At 43.4% G+C, this 14,948-nt stretch overlaps 1 protein-coding gene across 5 annotated transcripts in view; it reads right to left on the bottom strand.

The window, feature by feature from the left end:
- Positions 1-14,948, bottom strand: part of LOC135237794 (acid-sensing ion channel 1B) — a 178,278-nt gene that overhangs the window by 42,247 nt on the left and 121,083 nt on the right. The gene's annotated exons all lie outside the window — the stretch shown is intronic.

Below are 14,948 nucleotides of genomic sequence, written 5' to 3'. Positions count from 1 at the left end.
GTTCTTTTTACAACTGAAAAACTGTCACGGTCAGTCTTAACACCTACACCGAAGTCCACTCACACAAAATCATTTATGTCTTAACGAACAGAACACAACGGCTTACTGAATCTGACTGTTTCTGAATAAGACACTTAATTGGGCTAAGTAAAAGATGGCAAACACTTGCAATAAGTTGACCATGAACTTAACATGAAAATGACAAATAAAGCCTATTGCCATTAGTGAGATGAAACACGTGACTGATTCCTAAGGCATTAAATCATCGGACTGAACATTCTGGAGTTGACAATATGTTTAATAACGTTTTGGAGTTGACAGCATGTCTGATAATGTCTTGAAGTTGACTGCATGATAAATAACTTTTTTTTTTTGGGAGTACACTGCATGTTTAATGGCGATTTGGAGTAGACACCATGTTTTATAACGTTTTAGAGATTAAATACAAACGATTTGGAGTCGACAACATTCTCAATGCACTTCGAAATTGTCTGCATGTTTAACAACGCATTTGAGTTAACTGCATATTTAATTACGCATTGGAGTTAACTGCATGTTTTATATTTTCTCCGTTTTTGCATCGTAAAATGTGGATACCAACTTGCTTGAAGATATCATCCTTTAACAGCACTGTTCTTAGCACAGACGCTTTCGCGCATTTATTAATTCAAACTTCAGTATTCCTTGCTTCGTCAAGACAATTCCGCCAGATGGATAACGATACATTTTAAGGAGAGGTTCGACCTCACAGCAGTGCTTCTGGCCCGCGTTTGTGCTGAATTTATCACGTGGTGAGTGGAAGACCTCGCGCATCAGCCTGGCCCAGTGGATGAGAGGGACGAGGAAGGGGTCTCATCTTGGAAGCGAACCGCATCAGTATCGTCTGTCTCCATGCTTTAAAGAAAATTGATGGTGTTGAGTGTCTGTGGAAAGAATGCCTACGGCAGAGTTTACGGCATTCTCCACAGAGATGTGAACACCGACGCTGATCGATCCGTCCCAAACTGAACAAGAGGTAAAATTGAACAAAACTATTTTAAAGCCGTTTCGCTGCATGATACTTGAGTATAAGACGCATGAAATAGCTGAATGTTTATTGATTTCGCTTTTCAAATGCGCCGTTCAGCTCTGTAACTTTCATTAAAGAAGAGCTCTACTTTTATAGACAGACGTATGTGTATGGAAATCCTTGTTTCGGCGGTGTTTGCTAACTGAGCCATAAAGATCACATTTCAATCACCCATGCAGGTCTGATTTACTTGAGATGGTCACAATTAAACACCAGACGACAAGGACCATCGATCCCCAGAACCATGTATCAGGAGCAGGAGTCACCTGGTTGTCCCATTCTTGGGATCTGATTTTAACGGGGCCATATGCCCATTAATGAATAAATGAATATATTTTTAAAAAATCTCTCTCTCACGCGCACACACACACACACACACACATGCAGAAAGAATGGTTCATTTTATTGCACGTGAAGCTTTAGATTCAACAACCGAACTTCCTGCAATGATGTCCAGTTATAGATGAAACAAGCAACTGCTGAGAAGGTACAGGTTTGTGGGATAATATGTTCAGAGAAAATTAAATTATGGAAAATACAGCCAAGAAGGATCTTAAAATAGGTTTTTAATCATAGACGGTACTAAAACCATGCCGGTAAGAGAACTTAAAGGGCTTGGCAATCCTTGAAATAATAAAGGACATTTTAAGTGGTCGTTTTTAAAAATTATTATTATTATTATATTACGCAGTATTCAACCACTCTAATGTACTTTGTTAAATGAAGTACAAATAAAGTTCCTTTTAAAAAAAAATTAAAAAGAGAAAGCTGAAGTAAGGTTTGCAGGTGGGGTGGAGGAGTGGGTGTCTTTGCACCTCTGCACTTGGCGTTTGTTATTATTCAAGGATTTGGGGGACGGGGAGGCGGGCTGATGGGGGGGCTGAGGAGGGGGCCTCTGGACCAGCAGTTTATTAACCTGTCAGGCCGGTTCTCTTGCGCCGCCGTAATCGCATTCCCATAATCCCCTGCAGGCTGGTCCCTGGCACCGTCGGGCAGGCAGGATGTGAGGGTCTCGCGCCACCAAACCCCCCCCCCCCCCCCCCCCCCCCGATGGCGGGGACGGGAGAAGGAGTGAAAGGGGCGCCGGAGGCTGCAGCTGCAGCGGAGGAGTCGCAGGTGGCGGCTCGCGACTACAATCCCAAAAAATAATCACCCGCGCGCCGCCCTCCGTTCACAGAGAGAGAGAGAGAGAGAGTGCCGCGTGATGCCGTCCGCCGAAAAGGAGCGGGGGTTACTGTTGCGTACCCCCAATTTTTAAGAGGTCCGAAAGGCCCCCCTTTGCCCCCGCAAGTTTTTCGCTCGCTGCGACCGGCGCTAGCTGCTAACTCGTGATAAAGCAGCTCTGGGGGTGGGGGTGGGGGTGGGGTGGGGTGGGGGGGGGGGCGTGGCACAGTCTATCGTCAGTAGTGGCGGGATTCCAGTACTCCAGGTGTCTGTACACTGAGGGCACGTGCAGGATTAGTAAAGAACAGTGCACTTTTAACACTGGTGTAGATTCACTTAAACACTTTCATCACACATACTGTCCTCGGATTCAGTTTTCACTTATACCTGAAAGAGTGAGTGTGTGTGTGAGAGTGGGAGAGACAGAGTGAGGGAGAGAGAGGGAGGGCTTGCTGTGCTGGTGGTCCATTCTCATTAATCTTGACAGATATAGACTTATATAGATGAGAGTTTTGGCAGACAGCATAGATTAATGCTCTTCAGTTCGTGGGGGGGGTGGGGGGGTGGGGGGGCTGCTTGTAAACAGTCCCTCTTTCTGAGCCCCTCCTGCCCCCCCCCCTCATTGTGCCTCCTCCCCCTTCGCAGCTCAGGGAGGATAAATGCCCCTTTGTGAATGTGAATGAATTTGCTGGTGCTAATGTTTACAGATTATCAAACAAACCTGTCAAATGCCTCTGTCCTCAACTGACCTCTGATGTCAGCACACTAGCACACGTACAATGTCTACACGCACTTGTGATTGTTTGAATTAGATCAAGGTATACAGTGCATGTATTTATTCCCTATCCTTTCGTGCACATTTGCTCCAATTCTTCCAAGATGAAGAGCTTAGGTGGTCAACTATTTTCAGGTCAGTGCGATCTAAACCTGCGCTCTTGGCCGCGGGCCATTCCAGAATACTGAACTACTGGACTTGTTTCCCCCATTTCAGCCAATGAGTGCAGCAACTCTTTCAGACACACGAACAGCCCAAATGCCCCGATACCTACCAAGCCAGCGGGTCATTTAGGCACGGCGTGCTTTTCTGTGTGGAGAAGGGCTGAGTGCGGCCACAGTGGCCACCGCGGTTTGGAATTGGTTTTCGGCAGAAGCGAGGCTTGTTGAAGAACTAGAGTCAACCTTGGAATTGCTTTTCCTCAGCGGTGTCAGCTGATGTTCCCCAAGGGCATGAAAAAAGAGTCGGCTTGTTTTCTGTCGGACCTGTAAGTAAATGTTACTAGCAGTGTGAAGCTGGTGACAATAATGACTTCCGGTCCAAAATCTTCTAAAATTCTCCAGCAACAAAGAAAACAATTGCGTTCAACATAATGGAATTAGTTAAGCTATACGTTCAACATAACGTAATTAATTAGGCTATAATCTAATCCGCCTTCTTACTGTCACTCATTTCACGCTACTAACGTTACCTCTAGCTATCGAGCTCGTTGCTTCACGTGAGGTACTCGGGTGACCGGGTGGGGGTGAAGACTGAGGAGGAGACTTCTTTGATTATAAACGCTTGAGCACAGCAAGGCAAATAATATTCCTCCAGGACATGCCTTTAAGCCTCCCGGCAGCTGAATGCGTTCCCTTCAAGTTTTGGAAAAACTTTTTCAAGGTACCTTTCAGGGTGTTGGCCCAACACAGGTCGAGGGTTTGTTCTGATTTCACCCGTTGCTCTTCTGGATGAAGAAAACAACCAGAAAGAACACTGATATTCCATCTTGCCTTTGGTGGAAAGCATGGCGTGCTAGTTTTTTATTGTTGTTCAATACTTATGGCTTATTTTAAATAAATGGATTTGGGATTGCAGTTTTCCCCTGCTCACCTAGTACCTGGTGTCCTTGCTTTGCACCAGCAATTAAAATGTTGGCAGATTGAGACGGAACGTGGAGGGGAGCCAAATGTCAGGCTTAGTGGCGCTTCAGTCTGGAGACCGCTGCCAAGGAGTTTGTTCCGTCTTTCTTCAGACAGAAAGACGGAACAAACCGCCTTTCCAAAGCCATAACTGGAGATGCGCAGGGTTTCGCATCGTGTGGACCGCTGTTCTATTATTATTATTATTATTATTATTTAAACTCCTTTTCTTTCGCTAATTCATAGTGGATTCCGCACATGCTTCTGGAGTCAGCAAGCATGCCCCCCGGCTGCCGAAGATGCAAAGAAATGACGCTTCACAGATGATTAACAGCAGACAGATTCAGTAGGTACAGTTGTGCTTATGGAGTTGTGAGAATTAATATTGTTGTCGCTTATTTTAATCAGCCAAACTGTTGCAAGAAGCACAGATGCTAAAACAACACATTATTAGATGCGGTGACATTAGCACTTGCAGGAGCCCTTTTTAAAATATTCTGAAATATTATTTCTAAGACTTTTATTTTGACATCACCTATGACCTGCGAGGAGCCCACATGAGTATATCAGGGTGTGGTATAGGGGTGAGAGGGCAGGTTAGGGGAGAGAAGGCCAACAGTTTTTCAACCCTGCCATGCTGTGAATTATTCTTTTTTCTGTATTTTTTGACGTTTAATAAACCATCCTTATTTCATTTCTCTCATCTCAACAATATTTTTCATCTTTGCTTATGGATTTATGGACATGCGTTGAGCTTAGGCTACCTACCCCGACCTCACAAGAAGTGGCTTTGTTCAAAGGAACGCCACTACAGCACTATTTCTCGCTCTCTCTCTGTCACTCACTCTCTTACACTCTCACAACCGCACACACGAGCACCCTAACACGCAGCTCTCAGACAGCAAGATTAGGCTGCTCCATGATTTCATGTACCGCAGTTCAGTCAGATTCAGTTCTACCTTTCAGTTAGCCACTGATTTACTACGCGCGGAACTAGTGCATTCCAGAAATTCACTTCAAAGAATAATGGACTCAAGCTATGCCAACACCGCAGTCCGCCTGGACTGAAGCTGGCAGTACCAGAGACAGGGCGCTTCCAACAGTCACTGTCACAGGGCGCTGTAATACATATAAATGTAGACTATGAGAGGTATGCATACACACGCATACATGCAAACACGCATACAGCGTAGGCAGTCCCGGATGTAGACTGGTGTGATTGGGAGGCAGAAAGAAATTTTGGGGGGGGCAACTTCATCACATAATTAGTGATGAGTAGCGCAGCGGACCTGCCTGTAAGTGACCCTCAAAGCAACGATCGTGGATTACGGTTATCCTTGTGTGAACTTTTACAGTCTGATCGACGATTACCGTTTAGCATTGGCACTTTGCTATACGTATAAAACAATGGCTGTGATCAGTGGCGCGGTGGTACAATTCAAACTATAATGGGCTGGCACCATCAGAAACCCAACATAAATCACCATGATAAAGAACTGTGCGTACGCAGTGATTTGACAGGCATCCAACAAGCCTTCATTTATAAAACAATCTTTTTTTTAAAAAATCCGTCCCTCTCCACCTCACTGATATGTGTTCAGCGTTTTGGTGCAAAATGGCTGCCGTGCATAATCCAGGCGGGTGCCCCACATTGAGGTTGGGGTGAGTTCCCCCTTTACTGTATAGCACTTTGAGCATGTGGAAAAGTGCTATATAAATGCAATGATTCAGAAGTTTGTTGTTATTCCATTGTTTTTAAATTGTCATTGAACATCTTTGTTGAAGGTTTCAGTGTTACTGCTTTTGTACATTTACATTTCATACAATCTTTACATGGTTTTGCGTAATAAAAATATAAAAAAGGGAACTGTATGTGGTTGTCATGGTAAATTCTTCATGGTGTTCTAAGGGCCCGTCCCAACCTGGGTCCTAAGAAAATACATTTCGGCAGCATAAAAAAACTGCTTAATATGTCAAATGTGCATTGTCTTTGTTTTTACTTAAATTTACCCGATTAGAAAAGGTTCTGTAAAATACCAGCAGCCATCCCACCATGCACCCTGCTCCTGCTGAATCGGCAAAGCAAAGCAAGTGTGGGGCTGATTAGTACTCGGATGGGAGGCTGCTAAGAAAAACCATGTTATTATAGCTGGAATTGGTGTTTGTGGGCCAGTAGATGCGATCTTCCCTCTAGTCAAGTAATCCCCATTGCCACCAGCACAGTAATAAAGACAATGATTAGGGGGTATGTAGCTGTCATTTAATTGTAATTTACTGGGAATATGATAACAGTAAATGGCTGTGATGCTCGCTGTAAAAGTATCACTGGAAGTACAATTTAAAACCAATTATTTTATAGCATATATTTAAGATAGGGTAATTATGGTGAAAACTATTTCCCTTTTAGGGAATTTTTAGTGATGCCTCATAAGACTTTGTTAAAAACATTAGACATGCTACAAGCCATTTCGTAGCTTATGATTTATTCACTTAAGTATAAATGTTCTAGGACTCCATTCTTCAGAATGTGCAATTCTTGTTTCATGTTTAGAATTACTCATTATATCGGGAATGGTAATCTCAAATGAATGGTCAACTTCAGACAAAAACTAACATAATTCATTTACAAACATTTTATTTTTTGCCTAACAGTGCATGAATAATCCACATAAACAGAAATGGCATGAGATATCCAAAGCCATTAGACTCTATCCCCTTATCAGGCTCTCATTTACTGATGTACTAATGATTCTTAAATGAGTGTACAGCTCTTCACTGAAAAAATAAAAATGAACCCTGTTCAGATAACCCGGCAACTATTTTCCTGCTAAACAGTGCCCTCCAGTGGTAGTTGAGAAGCATGACAGGGTTGTGACAGGGCGCAAGTTTCACAAGCACAAAATGTGCAAAAGGTTGATCACATTCAATGTCGGCTGCATTAAAAACCTTCCTAAGACTAGGTTTCTTATCATGTGGTTTACAAAATTTAAAGTCAGCGTTCTTGAAGTGCATTGTGTTCAATTACGAGTAGTGATTGTTACTTCAGCATTAGAATGTTCATTTAAGAACATTCTAATCACATATTTGTGATCTTGAAACTTAAAAGGGTTCAAAACACCATTCAATTAAATAACTATGAGCAAAAATCAACCTGCATGTCACAGAAAAACAGAAAAAAAGGACAGGGGACTTTTATGTTCAACAGACATGTACATCGAGACTCCTGCTGAAAATTCCACTTGAAGCCAGTCAAACTGGTTTAAGCTGTGTTTTTGATACTTTTAGCTCACCAACTGACCAGCCTATATAGTGATCTTTCTCACCAGTCGACCACCAGCTTACTTTACAAGCTTAACCAGCTTTGACCAGCTTTTTCCAGTCAGAGACCAGCTCTAACTAGCCACAGACCAGCTATGACCTGCCAAAAGCATTAAAATCTGGTCTTAGCTGGAATTCTCAGCAGGGGTGGTTTACACAGGTTATAGTTTTTACAAACACTGAAGCAGTTCAGGCTAAGTTTTTTTTAAATTTTTTTTTTTTTAAATCAAGGGTACAATAACCTCCAAGTTGCAAGCACAATTTCCCAAATATCATTACAGCACTACCATCCTCTCAAGGACGGCTCACAAATTTTTACTGCAAATTTTTATTTGAAAATGGGTATAATTCAGCGTGCCATGGCTGGAATTAATCCCAAGACCAATAGATTAATGACACACTGTTAAAGTTTGCCACAGGGACTCTATGAACACATATTCATACCATTTCAAAGGGAATACAGCATACAGATGGCATCTGATTGGGGGCTTAAAGAGAACTAATATTTACTAATCTATTTAATACTACTTAAATAGATTAACAGAAGTACAGCAGCACCATGGACAGCATCGGCCAATTTACAGAAGTAGAGCAGGACCATGGACAGCACCGGCACAGTTACAGAAGTGCAGCAGGACCATGGACAGCACCAGCCCACTTACAGAAATACAGCAGGTCCATGGATAGCACCAGCCCACTTACAGAAGTGCAGCAGGACCATGGACAGCACCAGCCCACTTACAGAAATACAGCAGGTCCATGGACAGCACCAGCCCACTTACAGAAGTGCAGCAGGACCATGGACAGCACCAGCCCACTTACAGAAATACAGCAGGTCCATGGACAGCACCGGCACAGTTACAGAAATACAGCAGGTCCATGGACAGCACCAGCCCACTTACAGAAATACAGCAGGTCCATGGACAGCACCGCACAGTTACAGAAATACAGCAGGTCCATGGACAGCACCAGCCCACTTACAGAAATACAGCAGGTCCATGGACAGCACCGGCACAGTTACAGAAATACAGCAGGTCCATGGACAGCACCAGCCCACTTACAGAAATACAGCAGGTCCATGGACAGCACCAGCCCACTTACAGAAGTGCAGCAGGACCATGGACAGCACCAGCCCACTTACAGAAATACAGCAGGTCCATGGACAGCACCAGCCCACTTAAAGTGGCTCAAAGGCCCTGGAAGAGGGAGTTTTGGAAGACTGAAGTTTGTCATTCTTTGGTTTCATAACGAAGAAATTGCCTTTCTCTTCGGGCCTTTTCTTTTCACTCATTTCTGTGTCAGTTTGTGCTACAGGAGGATATAAATAAAAAGTGAACGTTGGCCTTTTCACAACCATTTTGTGCTGCTTGTATTCAATCACAATCACCCAGCATGGCCATCACACCCAACACTATTGACACAGCACTGCCACGAAGATTGGCTTAACACATGGCTTAAGAATGTCCAGCATTGCCCATGCACTGTGTTTCCCAGAACCTGAACAGCTCTGATCTCAGACTAAATCTGCAGTTTAACAATAATTCTGTCCATGTGTGACACTTAGTCCAAGTCTAAGCTAACTAGATGCGAGCAAATGTAAGTAATATTGACTGGGTGCAACTTCTTGACTGTGAATGAAAATTGGAGCAGGATCAAAAGGTTTACTCTTGAGGCACAATGTGGAGTTACTCCAAAAGTAAGGAAAAGTAAGTTGAAGAAGCAGTCTCCCCAGTGGATGAACAAAGCCATATGGGAGAGTTTGAGAAAAAAAAAACTGTATAAGATATATAAAAACAATAGCACTGAGAGTAATAATGCGGAATATTGTAATATGCCTGCTAAGGTTAAAAAAAGAACTATGGGAAGCTGAGAAGCTCTTCAAAAGGCAAATTTCCCATGATGTAAAAAGTTATCCTAAATGTTTCTTTCAATGCTGTAGCAGGAAAAGGAAAGTGAAGGAAGTTGGTATCTGGCATTACAACGATATAAGTTCAAGGTGATCCATAGGCCGGGGGGCTCGGATGGTGGTGGTTGACTTCCTCTCCCGCTTGGGGGGGGGGGGGGTTGGCTGGCGGCCGGACGGCTCCCCGGCCTGAGTCGGGCGGTGGGGATATGTGGAGGGGTGGTGTGGTTAGGGCGCCATCTGCAGGTGGAGAGGGAGCTTTTTAGCTGGCCCTACAGCCACAGCCGTTTACGATTACAGCTAATGGCTAATTCTTTAAATGCCCTGCCTGCAGTGAGACTGGGGCGCCAGATTGAGAGACGCGCACGCGGGAGCAACGTGCCGTTTAATCCCCCTCCTTATCGTGCGTGTTTCGTTTTGTTTGTGTTTCCGTGTTTTTGGCATCGCGTGCACAATGAAGCCTTTGTGCGTCTAAGAACGACGGATTGCGTGGTTTGTGGGGAGAAGGACTGGAGAACTCATCACAGTGGTGGCCCCGTACGGGGGGAGAGAGGAGGCAAGAACAAGCTGGAAGAACAAGCAGGAGGGAGGGTGATGGAATCGGCGCTGGGGAAAAGCCCTGAAACATCTAGCGGCGTTGCAGGAGAGACAGACCGCCGCCCTCTTTGAGCTAAGGGGCAGGCGGAGGATCAGGCTCTCCTGCGGAGCATTATAAAGCACATGAACAAAACACCTTACTGCTCGCTGCTAGGAAAGATCTACTGCATTCTTGGCATTTTAGGTTGCCGTAGCACCGTTTCAGTCTGTTGTGTCAACGCAGAACTAAGCATCTGAGGAAATAAGGCCTAACAGGAAACCACGCCCCTTCCCATAAATCAATCCCATAAATTTAGGAGGGAGATACCACCACGATATGTCAATGGTTGAGCTGTAGGTTGATCCACAATATGTCGACAGTTGCCTTCAAGGTAAAGCAACAGTGTATCTATGGTTGTTCTTTAGGTTGATTCTCAATACAGTTATGATTGGTCTCTCTCAAGAGTGATCCTCAATATAGTTACAGTTGCCCTCAAGATTTACCTACAATTTATCTGTTGTTACATTCAATAACCCTATGCAAGCCCATGGTTAACTCTGAGGATACCACACCTCTCTCCTAGACCATTGCCCAACCGCATGTGTTTGTAGATGTGCTTGGACCATGGAAGGAGTTTGTGGATCACTGGAGTAAGTGGGGGTGGTTAGGAGTTTGGGGAGAGGGGAGAGGAGGCAGGCTCAAACTGCTCGTAAATTTTTAATGTCTCATGCTGCAGTCAGCTCCACCTAATTCTGCGGCAGCTTTAATTAAACAACACAGAACTGGCTCAGCTCACAGCCCGTCATCAAGGGCAAAATGCCCCTTCCTTTTGCGTTTGTGAGTTTATGTGTGTGTATGCGTGTGTGTGTGTGTTTATGTGTGTGTGTGTTTGTGCGTATGTGTTTGTGTGTGAGTGCGATAGCACAAAAATGTTTGCTGATTTATAAGAACTCTATCTGCAGAAGCTGAACATTTAGATGGATTCAGAATTTGCTTTTTTATAATCAATATTATAATCATATAATGTAATAATCAGACATATCTATTTTCTAATTTATCCATTCATGATCTAATTCACTTTTAGCAATGGCATTCCTTCATCTTGAAATTAATTCACTGTGGAATAGGGCTTATTATAAACAACAATATAGCTATTTATAACATTAACATAAATACCCCTAAGGTAAGCAAAAGAATTTACAATACTGACTTCCCAACACAGAACCATTTCAGACCAACACAAATGGCAAAATTACTACGACCTGTTATAAAAGTTTATACCTCGGACAGAAGTCTGGTGAAATGAACTGCAGAACTGTCGACACAGCCTTTGATTTCAGTGTGCTTACACAATCATTTCATTGAGCAGGCCAGTGCACATGATGGAATAACACGTGAGGCTAAATCTGAGGTGCAGGACGTTGTCCTCCCTCACACAACAAGAATTCACCATATGCTGACATATATAATGTCATTCATGTAATACACTAAGGGCAGGTTTCACGGACGTAGATTAAGCCTAGTTCTAGACTAAATTCAATTTTGAATGAAAATGTCCCATACAACACTCAGTTTAGTCCAAGACTAAGCTTAATCTGTGTCTGTGAAACCTGCCCTAAATATATTTTCCAATACACGACAATATGTTACAGTTGAAAATGAATGTCAGTCGTCCTTTACATGGAACTGGAAAGCTAGCAGCTAGCTAGCTGTGAACTTCCCCAAATGGTAAAGCCACATTAAATTTGATTAAATTCATATCGTGGAAATGTCGCAATTTGTAGCTGAACGAAGTTAGAACTGCGGGGCCAGAATTGGTGCAGATCCTGCCTGGAGACGCTGGCTATCTCAGTAGCTTGATAGCTGAGTGAGTAGCTATCAAAACGTTCACTTACATTCGCTAACTACTTAGCTTGCAGTGCTTGAGCCAGCAGGCGGATAATGTTCAACGCAGATCCTATGTGAACAAGCACATAGTTACGCATCCTTGGTCTTGTATCCAATAAAGCAGTCGATATGTCCAATTGACGCCTGAACCAGAAACAGATTGACGCGGGATATGCAGGTCCCCCCATTTTTGCAATTACAATGCCTTTGACAATGTTCACCTTGGTTTACATCATAGCCAGTGTAGTGAAAAATCGAACATTTAAGGGGGGCGTGCTCACTCAGCTAATATGCTTGCACTGTGTCTGCTCTAGTTGCATGCAAAATTAATTTATTTAATTCAGTTTTTTTATATTGTCATGTAGAAGGGGCAAATATTCTGTTTTTATTAAAAGAAAAAAAAGAAAAAAACCCTGCAATACGCTCCTTAACGGAAACAGCATTTGATCAAATATCGCAGCCTGGCATTTCCATTTAAAATCCGATTCTCTGTGCGTCTTAGCAAACGCAAAGAGGCCAAGACTGTTCCTCGAGTTGCACTGGGGAGAAGGCAGATGGGAGAAACGTGATACGGGTACAATGGAGGCGTGGGATTTGGTGAAATCGGACCTCAACCCTAATGGAGGTAGGAAGTGGGAGGTGTGGGGGGGGGGGGGGGGTCATGTTCGGTCCCGAGACTGAAAGCTGAGCCTCTTATCTGCTGTCCCATCTAGGAGCCTTTATTGATTAGCTGAGGTAAGGGTCTAAGTAACCTTTACAGCTCCTCTTACTACCATAAAACCGAGACTTACTGTAATATACCATATTATACCATATAGACCAAACTTATTCTAAAGCATTATATCATAACTCAAACTTACTTTAAGAGAACATATTAACTCATAATGCCCACCTACTCTAATATACCATATTATACCATAAATCATATTATGAATTAAGTATACTCATTCTAATATACCACATTAACCCATAGCCCAAACATCTGTTAACAAACCACACACATAAAGAACAGAGCAGAGTTGGCCAGAGTTGTAACATCAGTATGACAGTGTGGGGAAAAAACCCGGAACCTCCTGAGTGTGCATTTAAGTTTCGAGCAGTTGATCCATTTATGTGCCACAACACAACCTCACTTAAAGCTCCCTCCCAGCCCGAAACGTTCTGCCAGCCAGCAGCAAACCCAGCGTTGGGGCTGTCGGACTCCAGCTGCCCCGAACGCATTCGTCCCTCAACGTGACGTGATTGTGTGATGCGGTGACGCATGTGCTGTATTTCGCTAATAAAAATAGCATTAGTGATTTGCTTCGGCAGCTGGACGTGTGGTGACATAATGTCAGTTCCCCTTCACGAAGAAATGGCAGATCACCAATGCTTCTTTCTTGTAGGGATTTCGATTTCTGCAGAAAATAAGGTCTGAGGTGAATATAAGCTTAAGAGAGTTGACGTTTTTTTTCCCCACAACATAGCCTAAATTACACTATTTAATATCTCAATCATGGGTATCCCAAGCTGACACAGGCTTTAAAAAAGTATGTTGGTAACAAGTTGTTATGTTAAAGGGTGTAATTTAGGCTATGTCATAGAACAAAACGTGAAACCTAAAACTGAGAAATCTAAATCCCTATGGGAGAAAAACATTGGAAAACACCAAACTTCTGGGTTGTCCTACAAAATGGCGTCATCACTGTAACACTATTAGCACCCCCCGACAGATATGTCTGGTTGCGCACCTGCTGCCAACGTTGCCAAACCACTACTGCCATTACATTATATTACAGTTACTTAGCAGGAGCTCTGAACCAGAGTGACATACAGTCATGGAGAACATCAGTGTTACTCTCAAGCATTCAAAAATGCACTTTCAACAAGAAGGCACAGAGGCCAATTTCCAACCACCAAGTAGTGTAAACCGAACAAACTACGGTACGTGATTTGTAACAAAACGAAGTGCCGAACTAGAAAAATAACCATTACATAACAAATACGTACGATTACATGTGTATCAAATCATTATACACCTATACCTATAATGTTATTAAAAAAGGAAATACATAGAAAGGAAGGGGAAAAGGAAGGAAGGAAAGAAAGACTTTCAGAAGGAGCCAGGGGAGCCATACTATCTGAAGAGGTGAGTCATTAGCCTGCATCAGAAGATGGGCAGGGTTTCTGCTTGCTCTGGGCACATTGGGAAGCTCACTCCACCACCGGGGGGCAGAACAGACAGGAGAGGTCCCCAGGAAGTGCGGGCACGCAGTAGGGGAGGAGCCCGATGCCCAGAGGAAGCAGAATGGAGGGGACGGCTAGGTGTGCAGGCTCTGATGATCTTTTGACAAAATAACAGAGCTGTCCCCTTTAGCTTCCCCATAAGGTATCACCAAGGTTTTGAATTTGAAGTGACTGGCCTAACCTGCATTCTCATTGTACAGTGTGACACGCATACACAAAGTATGTATAAAACTATAAGCGCACTGTGTCGTAGCTCATGAGAAGGCATTACAATTTGTATGCTGCGCCACCTGCATTTCCTGTCCTCACTCGGATGTCACGGTAACAAAGACGTTAGAAGACAACTAATCTCAAGACTTGCTGACTGGTAGCTGTGTGTCAAGATTGATCAAACATTGCCTGCTCATAATCAGCGACACGGCAATCTTGGACAGGCTATTTCAAAGGCAGCAATCAGTGTTTTCCTTAGCAGCAAACTACATTATAATTAGCACCCCTGATGTTGTGATACAGAAAGGAGGAAACACTGCACTAGATAACAGCCTTTTTGGACATTGTGTTATTTTCAGGACCACAGGAGCTGGATCTATTTGTCAGTCAGGAGTGTGTTCTCTGTTCCAATTTGGAATACTGAGCAAATTTCATGGGGGTCAATACACTTTGTGGCAAAAAGTCCATATGGAAATTTGCATTCTGGTCATACCCCAAGTAGAGCTGCCTGGTTACTGTAGCATTTTTGTGCATAGGACTGAAACTCTCTCTGTTCAGGCCATTTCCAAACAGAAATAGCAGTAAGATCTAGGGAATGAATGGATATCATCCCTCCAAGTCTCTCCACAGTCAGACCATAAAAAATGCATTAGAAGAACAATCTCTCCCTGTGAGCCCAATAATGAAATTATCAAAAG

Source organism: Anguilla rostrata, chromosome 13 (genome assembly GCF_018555375.3).
Source record: "Anguilla rostrata isolate EN2019 chromosome 13, ASM1855537v3, whole genome shotgun sequence".
Lineage (NCBI taxonomy): Eukaryota > Metazoa > Chordata > Actinopteri > Anguilliformes > Anguillidae > Anguilla > Anguilla rostrata.
Note: the sequence above shows the minus strand (reverse complement) of the source record. Positions and strands in the feature narration are given on the sequence as shown.